The sequence below is a fragment of the Caretta caretta genome, chromosome 26 (assembly GCF_965140235.1).
Source record: "Caretta caretta isolate rCarCar2 chromosome 26, rCarCar1.hap1, whole genome shotgun sequence".
NCBI lineage: Eukaryota > Metazoa > Chordata > Testudines > Cheloniidae > Caretta > Caretta caretta.
Genome location: NC_134231.1, coordinates 7,995,840 through 8,015,280, shown reverse-complemented (window position 1 = coordinate 8,015,280; position 19,441 = coordinate 7,995,840). Strand labels below are relative to the sequence as shown.

Here is a 19,441-nt window from a genome sequence, read left to right as displayed (position 1 = left end):
CCGAATCTTAGCAATCCTAGCGTGCTTTTCCAAACCTTCAGTAGGCCTGAGGCTATAGCGATTACATTCATGGTTGTGGGGCATCCTTCTTGCCACTTAATGGTAGAGAGAAATGCCCTTAAAATTACTTAACAAATGAAAGTTGTGTTTTTAATTTTCTTTGTGGAGATTAAATAAAATGCCAAAAGCAGCTTCTATAAAGCACACACACACAAACAACTGCTATGCAGTGGGCACACACATACACGTAAGTACGTTTAGGTCAGTAGTACGAGTATTTAGAATGAAGATGTGCGTTACGATAGATTTGTCTGTTGTCTTCTTTCCCCCAAATTCTTATTGGATGATGACATGTCCAAGTAATTATTTAGACCAAATTAAATGGTTCCTAATAGTTGATCCCTGGAATTCTATTTAAGTATTTTCCTAAGCTGTACCACAAACCAGTAGTTTGTTTAAACCACAAATGACTGTTCAAATACCCTGAAATGTCTCACAAACATGGAGATAAGACTGAAACTCTCAGCCTGTTGAATCTAGGTTTTTCAGGATGTAAAGGTACATAAAACTGAGCGTCTTCCAGAGACCCCTAAAATGGCCTGGTGCACAGGACAAAGGACAGAGTTTCTGTCTTCATGTGTCAAGTTGCAGAGACTCCCAGTATGGGTCATCAGCAGTGTTTGAACCTGAGAGCTTCAGATCCACAGCATGGACCTCCACCAATTAAGTTAACTCATCTAGGAGGTTGCCCTAGTAGGCGATTATCTTCAAAGTGACCCAGCTACTGGAAGGGGATGCGTGCGTATCTTTGGTTGAGTTTTTCAAAACTGTCTAAGGAAATTAGGTGTTCAGGCCCTATTGACTCTCAACCCCAGCACTGAGCTTAGTTTTCTGGCCAGAGCAAGACTCCCATGATGTATATGAATGCACATAGAAGGGGGAGGCCTGTTGTGATGGCTGCAATGGAACAATGATGATGGTTTTCGTATTCAGACCACTTTCAAAGTTCACGCAGTCAATGAGACTTAAAAACAAAACCCAGCCAAACAATTGATCAGGCACTGTTCCCATTTGTCATGTGTAGCACAGATATTTAGACATTTAAAAAAATAACCTTGCAATGGTTATTATCTTGACAGGCTGTACTGGTTTTGTTGGAGCTATTCTGGTCTGCTATTGAAATCTATATTTTAGCACCTTTTTCCCCCCATCCTGTCCCCCCTTCCTTTTAAAAAGTGGATTTTGGACCCAACGGACCATAACGGCTCTGAAGCAGCTGTTACACAGTGCTTTGAGTTAATACTTCATAACAGCTCCAAAGGAACCATTACGGGGGATTGCATCAATTCATGGTCTGGAGCCATTAGGATTTTCAGACATTTTTGCATATTGGGAGGGGGAATAAAAAGCTTATGGGAAGGGAGAAAAAAGACACAGTAGCTGATTTCCAAGGACCTGATCCTCAGCGGGTATAAATCATCATAGCTTGACTGACATCAGTGTCAGTTTACACCAACTGAGGATTTGGCTGCAATTGTGTTTCAAGAAAAAATAATACCCAAAGATCCCAGAGAGTTCGTGGATCTAAGGGCTTATTCTACATGCAGAATTGTGCCAGTTTAAGTTAAGGTGTGATTTTTACAGTCAATTTTAGTTAAACCCATGCAAACGGCTGTGTGGAAGCTATTTTATTTCCATTAAACCAGGCTTACTTCACTTAAGCTTAAATTGATTGGGAAAACCTTTATTAAATTGAAATAAGATGCTGTTAAGCTACAATAAGAGCATCCACACAGCAGGTTGCACTGGTTTAACAAAACTGATTTAACGACACTAATGCAAATTAGCATATTGGTGAGGCCTGATGATCACATCTTTAATCCTGTAGTCCTTCCATTAAAACCAATGGAAATTTTGCGTGACAGAGAGAGACTGCAGGACCAGGACCAGGCTTTGAAGTACATAGGCTGCTTAGTACTACCGGTTCGCAGCATCTTTTTTGGTAGATAACTTGAACACATTACAGTTTATTACACAGAGTATCTTTCAAGCCAGACCTTAACAATCGAGATCCTATCTGCTCATAGTGTATGTTAAATGTGTGGGTGAGATCCTTGGCTAGTGTGAACTGGCTTAGATATGATCTCTTCTCCCCCCTACCCCCACATGGCTCTTCTCATATGCCATATGGGTTTGCGCCAATGTCCTTAGCTAAAATAGCCTCCTCTGACCCCACCCACCTTGTCTGGAGGGTGCCACTGGATAGCTGCCCTGTACCCCTGACTTGGTTGCATTTTAGTGGTGAATTATTTTTTGCTTTTGAGATCATCTGGGATCAAATATGCTGTACGATACAAATGACAGGTTAAAATATGTGTTGAAAAGAATTTCCTTATGGAAACATACCAAGAAGCGCAACAGCTAGTGTTCCTGCTTTTGAATCATCGTAGCTAGTGAGAGGTGTGTATGCTCAAAGGTGAGAGCCCAAGGATATAAAGTGTTCTCTCATCGGATTTGACTCCAGTTGTACAAATTCCTTCAACTTTCAGCCTATTCACGCCGCACGGTGAAGGGGATGATGTGGAGTCACGTTGCTGCTGCTGTTTGTATCATGGTAGGCCCCAACCAAGTTCTGGGCGCCATTGTGCCAGGTGCTGTACATATCCACAGTACGATAGGGTCCCTTACCTGAAGAGCTTGCAATCTAAATAGACAAGACAGACAAAGGATGGGAAGGGAAGCCCAAAGAGGTGAAATGTCTTGCCCCAGGTCATGGGGTAGGTCAGAGTTGGAAATAGAAGACTGGTCTCCTGAGTCTGTGTCCATGCTACCAGCTGTCCTGACTTCCCAAATTGCAGCACAACCCAACGCAAAATAAGCTTGTACGGCAACTTGGATCTTTCATTTGGGAGCTTCAGAAAATCTTGTCAAAGCTACATCGGCGTAGTAAACGTGTTTAAAAACTAGAAAATCAGCAAGCTGTAACTTTGAGATCGCTCTTCTTCTTAATTGTTTCATACTTGGGTGAAAGAACCGTAAATGTTTGTGATAAAAACGTGCACAATGCAATCTCTTTTCTCATGAGGAGTTCGATCCAATTCCAGTTCAACCCCTGGTCCCCAATCTATCTGTCTGATACGTTGTGCATTCCAACAGCCTGCATGTATTCATTTCCTTAACCCACCGTGACACTGAAGGCACTGGCTCTTAGTCGAATCTCTCATCATACAAGTTCTTCCTAATGCCAATGCTACTCCCATTAGCTTCCCTTGATGTCTATTTACTGTAACAGCTTCCAAATTATTTAAAATGCAAACATCTGGCTTAAATAAATGAAGAAAACATCCTGCAAATGTTGCAAGCACTCCAAAACCTTGCTCCAAAACTTTACCTTGAGATTTATGATTGGGGTAGAAATTTGAAGAGGAAAACCTGCCAAATTCATTGTATGCATTGACTACTCAATGCACAAGGCATGTAGGACCTAAGTCAGGAACAGCCAAGAGAGAACAAATGGTGATAATGCACATGGAGCAAAAGCTTTGGAACATGGATATTTTTTAATTTTAATTTTAATATTATTTAAAGCTTTGGAACATGGATATTTTTTAATCAGTAAGCCGAAGGAAGGCTTAGAAAGCTGTGATGCAAGTATCTACATTTTAGATGTATTACATACAATGTCCTGTACATCTCCAAGAGGTAACACGGATTGGACTAAGCTGCTGCAAAGCCTTTCAAGGCTAACAAAGCAAAGATTTTTGCTCCAGAAATATATCCAACTCCCACATTGCCAAACCCTTGAAAAGTCTAATATCTTGGCTTCTGCAACACAGGCCTTATGCATTGCGTTGTATCTGGCTCTATGATCTCCAATTGGGGAAGTCTATTCGGGGAGTTTGAGGTGAGTGAGGAATGTAGACCATAGTTGCAGCACTCGGAAACATCTGGAGCCCGCACACAGTCTCATTAGGCCAACCATAAAGCTCAGCATTGCTAAAGCCTTACCTTAATGAGGTTTAAAAAAAACCCAAAACCCAGAACGACCACTTTAGGTTCTGACTGGGACATAGGAGGCTATTAGCCGTGTAATGCTCCTTGCATGATAAAAAGAGCATTAACCACAGGGTTGCCTTGTGTGGTCAATGGAAAGAAAGTTTGGCCAAGAAGGATCTGGTCCCAGATTGTTTGCATTCTTCAGCCTTCTGGAGTTCTCATCAAACAATATGTTCCAGGATCAGGCCCTTATCCTCCAGACGAGGAGACCCAGGAATCAGATGCTTGGTTTGGGATTTGGTGTGTTTCACGAGGCTAGTCCGATTCCCACAATAGGTGAGTCAATTGCTGAAATTAATAAGTGGTAAACTTAGAACCAGCACAAAGAAATGCTTCCTCCCACAGTGCAGAATTCCCTGGTGGAAGCTGTCATGGACTCCAGTATGGCGGTTGGGTCTAAACAAAGACTGAGTAATGGTGCAACTGACAATAAAATTATGTGCAAGGAACTCGTGGTCACTTATGTACGGACACTGTGATGGTCACAAGTGGATCAAACCTGTGGCCTTCCCGACCAAAAGCACAAGCCCCCACCACTCTGTTCAAGGAGTAGCTCTGCTTGCTGTCTGTATGTAGCAGGCTCCTAATTTCACTGGAGGCAGCCATGAAAACAAAATGTGATCTCACGCACTACAAGCCCAATCCTATACCCATTAAACTCAATGGCAGAGCTTCTGTTGTCTGAAGTGGTGTAGGATCAGACCCGAGGCCAGAGTATTACATATACCTGCTAAAATGAGATTAATCTCATGCCTTAGGGTATAAATCGATCACTTTAAGGGTCAAAAAGCAGGTTTCTTTCCTCATTAACAGCGCAGCACAATCAGCTAGGTACATTGTGTGTGTAGTGAGAAGAACAATTACTTCTGTAGCACCAGATATTATCCAGAGGAAGAATACCTGACTTAGTGGGCCATGGTTTTATGGCAAACCTTAAGGCCAAGATGTCAACATTGACCGGTGATTTTTGAATGCTTCAATTTTGGAGTGCCCAGTTTGAAACACCTTACAGGGGCCTGGGTTTTGAGGCAGTGCTGAGCACCTGCCCTCTGAAAATGAGCTCTCTTGAAGCTCATGAAGCTAAATGATTTCAAAATCATTCGCCGTTTCTGAAAATGTTGGCCTACGTCCTGGGCATCTTTATAACATTTCAGGGCAGGACGTAAATCACTGACAGGCCAGAAACAAGCAAAGTAAAATGTTCTTGAGCACCGTCAGCCTGTTAACTGAGCCAAACAAAGATGCAAAATTGAAGTAAGGGAAGAGAATCTTTTTCACTCAAACTGGAAAAGTATCTGAGCTGCATTTTTTGACACCCACCCATTGCCAGTAGATACTGTTCACGTTTGTAGTTTCTCATTTGATGTGCGGTAGAGCCCTGCAGCAGGACCAGGATCTTGCACGACCCGCTGCCATCATAGCGGGAATGGGTGGGAGTGGGATTAAGAATATTCCCACGCGGGGCTCTAATGTGTGGTTATTTTCCCGACTGAAATACTGCATCTTTCCAAGCCTCTGGCATGCATACACTATCGCAAAGGGTACTGAAAAGGTTAATTACATTTGCAAGCTAGCAAGAAGAGATGGATGAGATGTTTGGAGGGAAAGTTGGAATTACTTTAAATTGGGTGATTTAAAAAAAATATCCATACATACAGTGTGCAAAATTATTTTGTATTGCCCCCAAATATGAAACTTTTATGAATTTCTGCTGTTTTGCTAGTGAAAATTAACTGATTTTGGTGCAAAATGTTAAAGCGCAGCTAAAGATGGCGTCAGAATATTTTTTGAGGCGAACAGGAAAAGTTAAGGCTGGTCATTTTCTCTGCCTCCACAGAAGAGCAGATATTGGAGAGGGCTCTGAAGAGGTCTGAAATGAAAAAGCTGAAAACTTTCCTGGAGCCCATGTTAGTTCGACACCACTGATGACCATTTCCACAGTCAGGGAATTGTGAGATGGTAGGAAACCCTGAAAATCAATAACCCCCAAGAGGTGTGGATGTTGAAATTTGTTGGTGGCCGCATGTTAGAACTGGAAAATGCACCAGGAAATTCTCATTACTTTGCTGCAAGAATTGACTCAAAAGAATAACAGAATATCAGTTGGCTTGACCATGTACACTGGACTGAATTGGTATACCAGAGATCTGAGTTCTCGTCCTGTCTCTGCCTCGGACTCCCTGTGTGACCGAGGGCTAATATCTCTGGTCCAACTCAGCTCTAGTGTAATGCCCCTAGTGTAAAAAACCAGGATTGGGTGCATGTTCCACTGGTTTGTTTTGGTTTGAAGTCCTTACTCAGTATCTATCTCACCTATTGAGATAGATATGTTAAAGATAGATAAAGAGAGAGATCTCATATAAAAGAAATAAAAAAGCAGCTTTCTATTTATTTTCCTCTTCTTGGACTTCTGGGCATCCAATGGGCACATTAAGTGGCTATGGAAAAGCTCTGTGTATACGGTGGCCACCTAAAGCTAATACAGCAGAGAATCATTACAGAAGCTCTTCCTCTAGGGGTATCGTCTAGCTCCAGGATGACATGGAGCAACCTGTTAGTTTGTTGCCATCACCCTGTCAGTCAGGTGGTTAGGGTTCAGTGTGGGTGGTCGGTGCGGTTTAGAAGGTCTGGATAACTTTTCTTCTCCTTAACTAACTTGGCCTTGAGTCTGAAGCTAAATATAATTTAAGCATCTAAGGTTCGTACACATCAGTCTTCTATGAGGAGACCTAAAATGGGTGAGGAGGCCGGATTGACAGAAAATGCTGAGCACCTGCCCTCTGAAAATCAGGCCCCTTTACGGCGTCCCCAGTTGGCTAGCCAAAATCGCTGGTCGTTTTTCAACGTCTTGGTGCATCATGCCCCTTTCCAAACAAACGTATCTCTTGGCGTGAGAGTGGTTGATCTCAGTTATTTGGGGTGGAACTAAGTGAAATCCATCCCCCTTCCCAAGCCATCTCTTTGCTGATTCTAAATGGTTCAATAACTTCTCAGAAAGGGAACACGTTTCCCCTGATCCCGTCCGTGTGGGTCAAACCCTGAATCCCTGGCTCAGTGGGGATGCTAACTGAGTTAAGGACTAAGTGAAAACTAAATGAGAACCTTACAAGCTGAACCTGTGTTATTTCTAGCTTGCATGATCGCTTACTAAATATCCCACAAAATTCTACCTGTGCTCAGTCCACAGATTTCTTTTTTGAGTGTGTGGCTGCCCCTTTTCTGCACAATTAAATCACTTGTTGAGATCTCCATACTTGGTCTCCTTTATGCATTAGGGTAGCCTTGCAAGTCGGGAATAGACACCGAGTCATGTTGCTGCGCTATACAATGGCACTTTTTTTTTTTTTTTGGAACACTTTGACACACATGTTTGTTTGAGACGAAGCTCTTCAGCATTAAAGCGAGACCCTTCATTTTAATCATTACTGAATGGATCTAGTACTAATGACACTTAATCGTTTCACTAGAATGATCTCCGTTGGTTTTGGCAGCTGAAATGAAAACAATTCCAAATACCATCAAAGGAGCTTATCCTCACACAGCATGTACAGGGAGAGTGTTTTGATATACAAGGGCGTGTTAATATCATATCATCTCCTAATGCTACATACGGTTCTGTAATCCTTTCCCGTCTCAGTCTATGATCTCAGAAGGTAAAAGCCCAAGGAAGAAGACATGGAGACAAAGAGCACATTAGTCTCTGCCTCTGAAAATAATGGTCTGAACGTTTGCTTCATCCATATACCTATATTAATCTTGACTTTCTTGTATCTTGTCCGCTAGTTTGAATTTGTATGCGACATCAAACATACCTTTTCACATATGTTCTTTCCAGATTTTTTTTAACAGTTACTTAGCAGTTTATAGAAGGAAGTGAATGATCTCATCAAGCTGCTTAGAAATTAAAAAAAAATCTGTGCTTATTAATTATGCAGGATTAGTCTAATTATAATTCAGCAAATTAATTAGCGACAGAAGGTGTTCTGAAACATTGGAGTACATTTGCATGTTAAATGGAGAGGCTAGTCTGTAATATATGTAAATTTATGCATGGCTTCATAGTTTAATTTAAAAATTTGCAGCTGCATATGGTATGGGAGCAGGTGAAAAGTCAGTTTTAGTTGAATGATGCTAACAAACATTGGATGCTGTCCTGTCTTTGGGAAGGAATGCACCCTTATCTGCCAATCTATAAATCTGTCAGAGGAATATAACGTTACATCAGTGCTCAGATTCAAGGTCATCAGTGAGTAGACCCATAAGTACAATAGGTGTAAAACTACAAACTGAATAGACCTTGGAGGAGGAAGGGGAAAGATGTATTTGGATCCAAGGTGCTTGGATGTCATTCTGCTTCCTCGGCAAATGAATGCATATTTATTCCATACAACAACAGTTTAGGGACACGCAATGCTCTTGACTTCATAGATGAGTGAGAGCATTCATCTGAGTGAGATCCACTCTGGCAGGTGTAAAATAGGTGCCTAACCTTGATTCTGTCTCCAAACATTCACGTCTGCCCAACGTTCCGATCTCCTGGAGTCACGGGAAAGTTATTACCAAGTGCTGAATTAATGGCAGGGTAGAGAGTTTTTATGCTCTGGCCTCTACCATCTGGCAGCAATAGTAAAAACCAGTGGACCAATCAGCAGCAAAAAGACTTGGTGTTCACAGTTCAGTAATTGGTGTTCACAGTTCAGCCTAGCATGGATTGTTTTTGTGAAGGAGGTGGTGGAAGAATCCAAAGATAAATTCACTGGGTTAGATGGGTGCCAAATAACTTAATTTTGTACTTTCCAAGCAATAGTCACTGCACTGGAGAAAATGAATGGAGGTCAAATTCTCCTCCCGCTTGCACCGCATGCAAATCTCTTTGTAGCCAATAGGGTTTGCAAAATATAACTCGGAGACCATAGCACTACAAAGATCTGTACAGTGTAGCTACAAGGGTAAAGCACCGCAGAAGAAGGTATGGGTGTAACCAAAAATACAGAGCACTACAGAAGTTGGCATGGGTTTAACTGAGATTGCGTAGTGCAAAGTGTGGATGTAACGGAGGAGAATTTCATCTGAAATCCTGTTCAGAATTCGTTTTCTCAGACACAGAAGTGTCACCACTGTTTTTCTATTGAGAGGACGTGGTAAAGGCACAGGTTGGGATGTGAAAGACCTTCATTTAATTCACAGCTTGATTGCAGAGTTGCTCTGTGATCTCAGGCAAGTCACTTTAATCTTTCTGTGCCTCAATTCCCCATCTGTAAAATGGGGAAAAGATCCCTCCTCCCTCCCTCCCTTTGTCTGCTTTGTCTCTTTAGACTCTAAATTCTCTTATGATGTGACTACCTAGCGCCTGTAAGTGCTACTGCACAAATCAGAATAATATTTGAACCTTACGTTCCAACAAGCAGCCAGCCCAATCCCCTGTTTTTATTGACTTCCTGTGTACTGACTTCTGATTATGCTAACACATTTGGTTATGGGCCAAATGGTGTGAATAATCTGGATTTTACTGTATAAATAAGCTCTCAGCCATTGTCTTGTAAGTTACTGGAAAGTTTTGGAGTAGAAGGAAAACCCGAAGGAAAAAGGGAAACTGCTAATATTGCAAAAAGCCCTCAAAAGGCTTTTTTGGAGAACAATTGCAATTACAAACACGCTGTTAGTGTTGTGTTTCATTTTCAATTTGAGCCCATAGAGTTCAATTATTATTTTCATTAATGGTGTCAGATTTTCATCAGAGTGCAAAAAAACAAGGAGGTTTTCCTTGGAGATTCTCTTTCCTAGCGAGTGTTGCCATGCAGCACTGAGAAGTGCCTGTGTATGTCACAGGCAATGCACGCTCGTGCAATCCCAGTTCCTTGAAGAAGGGATCATATTGCTAGACCTCATAAGTGAATTGTTTACCAAATGGGCGAGAATCGGAGCCTTGGATTTATAGGTCTGCTGTTGTCCGCTGACAGCGGACCACAGTCTATTTCAGAGAAGAAATTAGTGTATAAAGCAAAGAATGTGCAAAATATGTGCCGATAAACATTGCATTTACTGATCTATATGTGGCTGGGCTTGGGTGGTGTGTTGTAGCTTTACATTTGATTATTCTTAGTTTAGAACTTAAATGAGCTCTTAAAAACACCCCAGCCACAGGACAGCAAGGAATGTTGTATTTTATTCTACAGCAGGAGTGGCCAAATTTACTGAGCCACATACAATAATCTTCAGAAGTTCGAGAGCAGCAAGACACACACAGCCTGCCCCATGGGGCAGTGCCTGTCAGGGCATGGGGTTTCTGCCCCCATGACTCTCCGTGGGGCTAAATACCTTAGACACCCCCCCTCCCCCGCAGTGCAGAAGCCCCTAGTAATAGAATCATAGAATATCAGGGTTGGAAGGAACCTCAGGAGGTCATCTAGTCCAACCCCCTGCTCAAAGCAGGACCAATCCCCAACTAAGTCATCCCAGCCAGGGCTTTGTCAAGGCTGACCTTAAAAATATCTAAGGAAGGAGATTCCACCACCTCCCTAGGTAACGCATTCCAGTATTTCACCACCCTCCTCGTGAAAAAGTTTTTCCTAATATCCAACCTAAACCTCCCCCACTGCAACTTGAGACCATTACTCCTTGTTCTGTCATCTGCTACCATTGAGAACAGTCTAGATCCATCCTCTTTGGAACCCCCTTTCAGGTAGTTGAAAGCAGCTATCAAATCCCCCCTCATTCTTCTCTTCCGCAGACTAAACAATCCCAGTTCCCTCAGCCTCTCCTCATAAGTCATGTGTTCCAGTCCCCTAATCATTTTTGTTGCCCTCAGCTGGACGTTTTCCATTTTTTCCACATTCTTCTTGTAGTGTGGGGCGCAAAACTGGACACAGTACTCCAGATGAGGCCTCACCAATGTCGAATAGAGGGGAACGATCACGTCCCTCGATCTGCTGGCAATGCCCCTACGTATACATCCCAAAATGCCATTGGCTTTCTTGGCAACAAGGGCACGCTGTTGGCTCATATCCAGCTTCTCGTCCACTGTCACCCCTAGGTCCTTTTCTGCAGAACTGCTGCCGAGCCACTCGGTCCCTAGTCTGTAGCGGTGCATTGGATTCTTCCGTCCCAAGTGCAGGACTCTGCACTTGTCCTTGTTGAACCTCATCAGATTTCTTTTGGCCCAATCCTCTAATTTGTCTAGGTTCCTCTGTATCCTATCCCTATCCTCCAGCGTATCTACCTCTCCTCCCAGTTTAGTGTCATCTGCAAACTTGCTGAGGGTGCAATCCACGCCATCCTCCAGATCATTTATGAAGATATTGAACAAAACCGGCCCAAGGACCGAACCTTGATACTGGCTGCCAACTAGACATGGAGCCATGGATCGCTACTCATTGAGCCCGACAATCTAGCCAACTTTCTGTCCACCTTATAGTCCATTCATCCAGCCCATACTTCTTTAACTTGCTGGCAAGAATACTGTGGGAGACGGTGTGAAAAGCTTTGCTAAAGTCAAGGAACAACACATCCACCGCTTTTCCCTCATCCACAGAGCCAGTTATCTCGTCATAGAAGGCAATTAAATTAGTCAAGCATGAGTTGCCCTTGGTGAATCCATGCTGACTGTTCCTGATCACTTTCCTCTCCTCTAAGTGCTTCAGAATTGATTCCTTGAGGACCTGCTCCATGATTTTTCCAGGGACTGAGGTGAGGCTGACTGGCCTGTAGTTCCCAGGATCCTCCTCCTTCCCTTTTTTAAAGATGGGCACTACATTAACCTTTTTCCAGTCGTCTGGGACTTCCCCATCACCCCACCACGGGGCAGAAGCCCTGAGCTCCCCCAGCCCAGTCTGGGTAGGCGGAGAATGGGGGGTGGGAACGTGGGAGCATACTCATGCTGCATTTTAACTGTAAAAGAGCTACATGTGGCTCACAAGCCCCAGTTTGGCCACACGTGTTCTAGAGAGAGAGAGAGAGGATGTGCGAGGAGGGATAGTTTTGTGAGTAAGGCACTGGACTGGGACTCAGCAGAACTGTGTTCAGTTCCCAGTGCTCCACAGAACACTTGGGGAAATCACGTAACCCCTCTGTAAAATGGGGGTAACAGCAGAGATCAGTGCTGGAAAGCTAAGGGACAAGGAAGGATTTGGAGGAGAGAGAGGTAACTTGGTAGAGATGTAGGTGACTGTGTCAGTCATAATTGGTAAGGATGGAGTCATGAAACTAATAGGGGAATGAAAGCTGAGGTTTAGGAAGAGGAAGAGCCTGAGAGCTGGGCAGAAGGAGTCTGAGGCCTGAACTGAGACCTAGCTATGTCACTCAGGGATGTGAAACGTAGTAAAGCTGACCTAAACCCTGGGATAGACATTGCGAGGAGGTGGACAGAAAAACCACTTTTGTCACCGTATCAAGTATCTACACCCTGGCGCTGTAACCCTTGCCGTGGCCCATACCCTTTGTCTAAAGCAGGGAAAATACAGGCAGGCAGAGCAGGGATTCAAGAATGTGGAGGACAGTTCCTGTACATATTACAATTGAATGAGGACACTGGATCAGACTCTCTGAAACCCCCGCTGCATCTCTGCGCACCTCCCTCATGCAGGTCTGGCTCCCACTGACGTCAGCCGGAGCCCTGAGCTCAGCACTTGCTCTGACTCTACACCGGCAACGTAGGGCTGGTTGGAGAGAAGAAGTGGGGCTGCCGTTTGGTGCTCCTGTAGCTCTATCCCTGTGGATTGGAGCAGGCGATTTTATCTGATGGGAGTGAAGTGCTCCCTGATTTTCCAAAGCAATGTCGGGGGCACCCTAGAATGGAGCCACAATGTGCCTGCTTAAAAAGCCTCTGTTGTGCAAATGGAATCTCTGCATGGTCTAGTGCCCTGAGCACAGATCCGGGACCGAGTCATTTGGTTTCTATTCCCTCGGCCAACAGTGGCTCCCGCTACAAACCTGGGCAAGTTACTTGACCTACATGGGTTGGTTTCCCCATCCGTAACCTGGGAGGGGGGAGGTTAGCAGCTAGCACAGAGGAGTGTGGTGAAGATAAATTAACTGTTGTGTGTGTATTCTTGTAGCATCCGCCACTGTTTACACCAGTACAGTGCACGTATGATGTAGATTACTGTTGTGAAGTGTCCCATGCCTGTAACTGCTGAAAAAGTGGGTGGTCCTCTGATTGACTCCCTAATAATCCGTGCTGACATAGAGCAGAATGACTCCAGCGAATAATGTGCAGATTATACAGAAGATATTGAGATATTCATCAAGATGATGATATCCGATAAATGCAATTAACCAATTTTAAACCCCTACTTAAATTGTGCAAGACCTGAGTCCACACCAAAGCAGGGAATTCAGAATAAACCCTTCCCATTTGTCCTGTTGTTCCTTTTGTGTTGTAGCATCGGGTTAGGTTACGTGTCGCACCGACCTCAGAGCCTGCCGTTCCAAGACACACATGGGTGACTTAAGAGACTACTGAGACCCTGAGTTCAGAATTTCCTTGCTTTGGTGAAGCTGGCATCAAACCCTTCATGTTATGATCCTTCTGACGTGGTTCTTGGGCTGTTTAATATTAATATAGTTACATTAAAACAAGGCTATTCAAAATAGCAGCACAGCGCTTTTCTTTTACATTCATGCTCTGACTTTTTGGTAACACTTCAGTTTCTGGAGGCAGGATGTCGTCATCTCACGATCTCCAGGTACATGATAGCATCATAGGATTTGCGGGAAAACGCGAAGTAGGTACATTCTTGTGCGAGAAAGTTACTAGGGCTGTGAGTCTGAGTTCCACAGCAAGCCAAATAAACCCAATTTGTCTCTGGATTTGCTTTTCAAGTGCGTTGGTTTTTTTTGTTTTTTTTTAATGCCCAGGAGAGCCACTTACAAGGATGAAATCACATCTCTGGAATTCTCCTGATATTTCACCTCTGAAACAGCGGCACTATTGTGAGCAGGCAATCAAATGGTGAGAGGAAGGGTGGTTAAGGCAGAGGACTGAGAGAGCTGAGTTCTTGACTCAGCTTTACAGCGGACTTGCCATGGGGTGGGGAGCAATTCCTCCCCCCTTTCTGGCCCGCACTTGCCTCATCTGTAAAATGGTGACAGTCACCCACATCTGCTGGACCTCAAAAGGCCTTAGGGTGGCTAAATGAACTGAAGTTTATAAAACACTTTAGAAGCCCCAGGACGGGGCTATCAAAACGTCAAGACTTTCTGTGGCTCCAAATGGGAAGACTGACAAGTCCCAAATCTTGTGGGTTGGTTTGTTTGTTTTTTAATAGATTGAAAAAATGAACTTCCCTCTGCTGCATGTTGGATTGCTCTTTGGTGCCCCAATCCAAACGTCGCTGGAGTCATGGAAAGACTGCCACTGATGTCAGTGGGCTTTGAACCGGACTCTTCTTAATCCCTGGAGAATAGAGATTAAGAAAGGATAGGCATCGCCACAGCCTTCCACAGACACAGCCTTCCACAGACACACCCCACCACCGCCGCCATGTTGCATGGAGGCATTCCCATTGAAATGTTAGGTCGTGCTCCTACGGGATTAGGAGAGTGAGTGTTGGAAAAGACCTGTTAGACTGGGTCCCACCCGGGCAAATGCCAGACAGGAGGCCCTGTCTGTAGCTGTTTGGTTTGCAGGGAGTGGCAGAGGCAAGAACTCTCCCTGCATGATGTGTCTGCTGGACAGGGGCCCAAATAAAAGGTAATTGCAGGATATTTGGGCCCTGCAACTTAAAAGGGAGTGGGGCAGGCATAGTCTTTTTAAATGCCAGGGAAACCAAGAAAGTGGCCTCTCTCCGCCTGATCAGAATCATGTTGGCATCATTGTCAGTCTTTGGCAATGAGCTTGGGATCAGGTCCTGACACCAGCATTACCCTCTGCACATGCATCTGCATTCAGGTCCGGTTTCTGGTCCCCTCCAGATCTCTCCACAATTCTGCCCAATCTACTTCTCTGAGGTGAGAAGGTCATTTCTCTGCCTCCACTTCTTGCTCTGTCTTCTGTCCCTTCATCTCGTTCTCCCTCTCCCAATGGCGTCCTTTCCTCCGTGCCTTTCCTTACGTGTCAGAATGGCCTCCCAATTAATCATTGCTAAGTGCCCTCCCTCTGCTTCCTCTGGCTGCTAAAATCCTGCCTGGTCCTCATTGCCACAAGCTGTAATGTCTGTACGTTGCACTTTATTATTTCCCCTGCTGTATGTACTTGTGCCATTAAACCATAGCGCTGTGAGGTGCTGACTGCCCTCGGCTCTGAGATTAATGGAAGCTGAGGGATATCACCACCTCAAAGGATCAGGTCTTTAGAATATAAGCATTTGGTAGAGCAGAGCTGATTTCATTGGGGTTTTTTTAATAGTTATATTGTTAGTAGTATTATATTAGTGCTTAGATATGCCAGCTGAGATCTGTGCTTAGCTCTGTGTACACCCACTAAGAGGCAGTCTCTGGCCCCAGTTTACAGCTAGGAAATGGAGGTTTGGGTAGATTAATAGATTCTAAAGCTAGAAGGGACCTCTGTGATCACCTAGTCCGACCACCTCCTCCTATATAGCCCAGGCCATTAAGTGACTTGCCCAAAGTCACACAAGAAGTCGGTGGCCAGGCTGAGAACCAAATCCAGGTCTCCTGGGTGCTAGTCCAGTGCCCTATCTACTAGACCATTCTCCGTTTCTGTATACAGAGCCCCGTAGTGGTACAGTACTTTACCAATAATTGGTGACAGCAGGATACTAAAACAGATTTTTGGTAGTATGTGCAGGGTCTTCCAACATGACCCCTCCAAGGCCCTCTCTGGTTGTGGACAGAGGAACCTAATCTGAGGAGGAACAAAAAAGAATTTTAAAAAATGGTGGCCGAAAACATCTCTTAATTATTTTTGATGCACATGCATTAAAATACCCAAGTCTTCTATAGCCCTGCCAGATATTTAGTGGTAGTCATTCAAAGTTAGCTTGCTTGTCCCTCAGTACCTCGAACGCTGATATACAGTATGAATGAGCCATATCTCTCACTTTTTGGCTGGAAACTCAGCAGTCTGCTAAACCCATAGCGAGCATGGTTCTTATGGAGGAACAAAGGCCAGCTAAGAAACAGGGTCAATTTTTTCTTTTCTTGATGCATGTGTGGGTTAAGTCCAAAAAGTTGCTAAAGGTTCTAATTTAAGAAAATTAATAAAGCCCCTCTGTAATTCTCCGGTTACCCCTAAATCAACTTCATTCAATGTTAAGCCTTGCCTCCTCTGTTTCCTCCACCAAAAAATTTCATTTTTATGGTAATGCCTCAATAAATATTAATGCCTTTCCCAGATGCAACCATTTAAGATATATATGGATATATATAATGACAGGCCGAATACTTTATACGGGTGCCCAGTTGCAGTTAAAATTGACTGGAAAATACCTGAAAGGAGAGAGTGAGCGACCTGATTCAACTGGAGGAAAGATGAAAATTCCTCTGTGCATGTGTTTAAGTCTAAAACCAGGGGGGAAACATTAAGCACATTAGTATATCCACTGGGCTCTGAAGAAAATATAAATGTCATAAGCCACAATTTAGGCAATGGCAGAATGATACTAGAACGCTAAAATATTAAATACCCTGGCTAAGATTTTCAGCGGTGACTCTAATGATGTTGGGGGGCCAGCTTAAGACACTTTAAAGTTTGATTTTCAGCAGGCAGGGGCTCAGCATTTCCTGAAAGTCAGGCCCCTTTAAAATGTCTTGGATGGGGCACTGCAAATCACTAGTTGTTGAGTATCTTGGGGCAGATCCCCGAAGCCTCAATGTGCTGGGGTGCTGAGCTGTCTCCATTCCAATGAGGTCAATGAGAGATGAGGGCTCTTGGCATCTCATAGGGGGTGATCAGGCCTACAAGGAGCAATGAATGGTTTTCTTTAATTAAAAAAAGAAAGTTATGGTCTAGATCTTCAGTTGGTGGCTCAGACTTCAATGGAGTTTTGCTCATTAACACCATCTGAGGATCTGGCTCCAAATATTTTGGGTTTGGTTCCCTTCCTGGGTTCTAAGAGGCTCTACTTGGGTTGAATTTCTGTCTGTGTGGACCTACGTGAAGAGAAAGAGGTAAAAAAATTGAAGTTGGAAATAATTTTTCTGATTAATTTAGCCCTTATTTCCATTTGCCTGTTACCCACAAACAGGTCATGATTCTTAAGACTTTGTTTGCAATTACTCTACGAATAGTTAGCTTATGGTTTGTTGGCAAATGGTCTCCAATATTTGTTCGGGATAGTTGCTTGCTTCGGTCACATGACATTATTTGTTTTCCCAGCTTGGATGACCTAAACTTCCTAAACAGGAGAGGTCCTGTTGTCTTTTTGCAGATTATCTGCCAGCATTTGTAATGGTTTGAACGCAGCAAAAAGAGTGTTTGCAAGCGAGAGCGTTTCTGGCTTGAACTTGCAAATATTCCCGTGTGCTAGTATGCACAAGGGTTTTTTCTTTCTGGAAACGTATTTGCAAACAAAATGTTTCTCGCCAAAAAATTCAAATAAAAGGGATCGTGAATTCCACACCAAAAGGAATCAACAGGACTTATTTGCAAGAATATTAGTGAATATGTTTTTGCTGCATTCACTCAGCTCTGCTCGTAAAACATGAAGTTTTGTATGATTTTTGGTTCTCTGTACAGCCAAGTGACTAGGGCTCTGTTCATAGAAGTTTCCCTCTGACAACGGAGCATTGATCCATCTTCCACTGCTGAACTTGAATACCAAAGTGAAAAGAGACTGCAGTACGGACACTGTGCTTTTACCTTTATCTGCAACATACACAGAACCAAGAATTAATACAATTGTGAGCAAAGGGAAAGCGAGCAGCAAATGATTGGGCTAAAATGATAGTTTTCCTTTGTGAAACATATGAGAGAAAGGGTCAGAAAAGGTTCAGACTGGTTTAAAAATAATGGAACCCTTTAGTGCAGCAGAACCCCATAGGAGGGTATTTTTGTTGTGGGCCCATCTTTCTAATCTCTTCGGGGGAGGGGGGGTTGTGGGGAGGATTGCCGTTGTTATTTTTTGAGACACATAGAAAGGAATCAGATTCTTAAGTATTTATTTTGTGTGCTGGGGGGAGTGGATGTTTGAGAGGCGTAAATAAAAAGTGCGGTGAGGAAGCCAAGTTGATTTCTGGTTTATTATTATTATTATTTTGTTGTTGGTAAACCCTGGAAAATATACATCTTTCTCCTTTAAAGTTCTAATTCAAGGCATGAATGTGTGAGTTCTGAAGGGACTTTGGGACTGCGGTAAAAAATCGTTGTCATAGTAACAGAAAGGGAAATAGGCCTTGCTCACCTGGGACTTTAACTTACTGCAAAAGCTGATTTCTTTTTCTTTTCTTTTTTTTTTTAAGAAAAGCACTCAGCAAGCGAAATAAATAAATAAATTGTTCACTGTATTCCATGCCAATTCTTCAACTATTTAAAATCTCTCTCCTATACTCATGCGTCCTCCCTCCCTCTCGTAGCCTACACAGATTTTCTTGTCCCAGTTCAACCTGTTTTGTTCTCCAAATGTAAATGTGCTCCGAGAACAGAATCACGGAAGTTGTGCACATTCACGATGGAGGACACTTTAAATATTTCTCATTTGTCACGCTGGGATCGTGATAGCATGGTTGGGGGGTATTTTGTATCTGAAAAGTGAAAATGTTTGCAAACGGTTGTGTTAACCCCTTGCACTCCTGAAATTCATGAGTCTTATCAGTGCAGCCATCATTAGAAAGATGGATTTGCTTATTCACATGGAAGGGCCTGTTGAGAACGGCTCTCGAGTGATAGCATGTCAAGGCTGCGCAAAATCCAAGCACTGTGGTTCATAACGTTCGGCAGTTTCTGCCTAGAGTGCTGGAAATGCAACTTACATAAATGACAACCTACGACCATGCAGAATTGTAAAGTACGAAGGATCGGTGTATTTGACAGAAAAAAAAAATCATTGATAACTTTGACAGCACCAGCATGTATACCTACTCTAAATCATCACCTATATTCTGCATTGGGTCTGCTATATTCCCTTAATTTCTGTTTTTGTCACCCTTTCTCTTACTATTATGTAAGATTGTAATTTGGACGGTCAACAGTTCTGTTTATCTTTAATAAAAATTTAGTAACTAACTGTCAACATGAAATCTGGTCAGCTTTTTTTTTAATGAGCTTAAAGTAGTTTCAGGTCTTTCACCTGCCCCAGAGTTACCCTGCCAATTGTTGTGGTTTTTACAATAGCATTATCCTCCGATGTTGTTGCACAAAAGACCTACACAGACAACAGAAGAAATAAGGGAAACTGGCTAAACAGAAAGGGCAGTCAAATACACAAGTAAGGACACTTCAAAAAATAGAATGCCAGATTCTTAGCAGGTATGCGCCAGTGTAGCTATG

General features: G+C 43.3%; 1 protein-coding gene across 1 annotated transcript in view; it reads left to right on the top strand.

The window, feature by feature from the left end:
• The window catches only part of EBF2 (EBF transcription factor 2), a 182,741-nt gene that overhangs the window by 106,824 nt on the left and 56,476 nt on the right, over positions 1-19,441 (top strand). The gene's annotated exons all lie outside the window — the stretch shown is intronic.